Raw genomic sequence first — 1,689 nt, 5'->3', positions numbered from 1 at the left:
TTAATTTTTTGAGTTCCAGGTATATTTTAGATATGAGACCCTTGTCCATTGTATGGCTAGTGAAGATCTTCTCCCAATCCGTGGGCTTTCTATTGTATTTTTACAAGTTTCCCCACTTTATATCCTTATTCAGGTATTATGTTTCTGGAAAAAAATCTTACTCTTTTTTTCAGACTATTGCAGAAGTAAAAGTATCCCATGAGCATTTTGAATTCAATGTTTTTTTTAAAACAATCTCACTAAAAGGAGAAGATCTGGATTTTGTGCATCCTAAGATGTTACAGCAGTACCTTAAAGATCATTTTGACTTGAAAACCATTTTTGTAAAAGCATTCTTGACCTCCTTGTTCCTCAGGCTATAGACTACAGGGTTCAACATGGGGATGATCATAGTATAAAAGACAGAAGCAATTTTGTCAGTGTCCATGGAATGACTGGAGCTGGGCTGTAAATACGTGAACATAACAGTGCCATAGAAAATGGAGACCACAGCCAAGTGGGAGGAACAGGTAGATTAAGGCCTTACGAAGTCCCATGACTGAGTGCACTTTTAAGATAGTGATGAAAATGGTTAGGTATGAAATCAAAACTATTAGGAGGGAGAAAAAGATATTGAAGCTGGCTACACAAATAAGAACCAGTTCAATAATATGTCCACCAGAGCAAGAGAGAACCATCACTGCTAGAACATCAGAGAAAAAATGAGGGACCAGGTTTGATTTACAAAAGGAGAAACTGAAGGTGTTCCTTGTATAGATTGAAGCATTCAAAAAAACCACAGACATAGGAACCAATGATGAGAAATGCACACACACACACACCTGTTGTCATGGTAGTGGTGTAATGGAGAGGCTTACACACTGCTACATAGCGATCGTAGGCCATGGAGGCCGAGACGTAATTTTCCACATTAGCAAATGTTGCAAAAAAGAACATCTGAGCAGCACAAGCATTGTAAGACATGACTTTGTCTCCTTTGATGAGCCCAGCCATGACCTTTGGAGTGACAAAGGAAGAGCAACAAAAATCCACCAGAGAGAGATTACCAAGAAGAAGTACATGGAAGTGTGGAGACCAAAGTCCAAGGGAATCAGTAGGACCATTCTCAGGTTTCCAACCATTGTTATTATGTAGATGAGGAAGATGGTGATGAAGAAAGTAACCTGTAGGTGTGGGTCACTGGTCAGTCCTAGCAGGATGAACTGAGTTACTTCTGTCTTGTTCTCCATTGATGTTATCTGAAGATTTCTCAGTGCACTACAAGTATGGGGGAGGGGAAGGTGTTAATAAAAAATAGAATTGACTTTTGAAAGTATATGAACAATTTGTCATTGGAGATTTTTTTCTGGCAGAAGTGTTGGCTTGATAATACAATCCTGTGCATGCATGATAACTGGGGATAAATACTGTTAAATCTGCATCATGGATCATAGACTTAATTTATAATTTCATAACTTGGTAAAAATGATTTGTATGTTGTTTCTCTCTGCCAATTACCTTCTCCTGTTTGTTTGACTTAAATTCATGTGCACATGATGGCTCACACCTGAAATCCTAGCTACTCAGGAGTCTGAGATCTGAGGATTGCAGTTCAAAGCCAGCCCAGGTAGGAAAGTCCGTGAGACTCTTATCTCCAATTAAGCACCAGAAAACCAGAAGTGGAGCTGTGATAGAGCACTATCCTTGAAC

At 39.1% G+C, this 1,689-nt stretch overlaps 1 pseudogene; it reads right to left on the bottom strand.

The window, feature by feature from the left end:
- Positions 1 to 298: 298 nt before the first annotated feature.
- LOC105995414 lies at positions 299 to 1,229 on the bottom strand (annotated as a pseudogene).
- Positions 1,230 to 1,689: the final 460 nt, after the last annotated feature.

This window comes from Dipodomys ordii, unplaced genomic scaffold, assembly GCF_000151885.1.
Source record: "Dipodomys ordii isolate 6190 unplaced genomic scaffold, Dord_2.0 Scaffold117, whole genome shotgun sequence".
NCBI lineage: Eukaryota > Metazoa > Chordata > Mammalia > Rodentia > Heteromyidae > Dipodomys > Dipodomys ordii.
The sequence above is the reverse complement of the archived record's forward strand: the minus strand, read 5'-3'. Positions and strand labels throughout refer to the sequence as shown.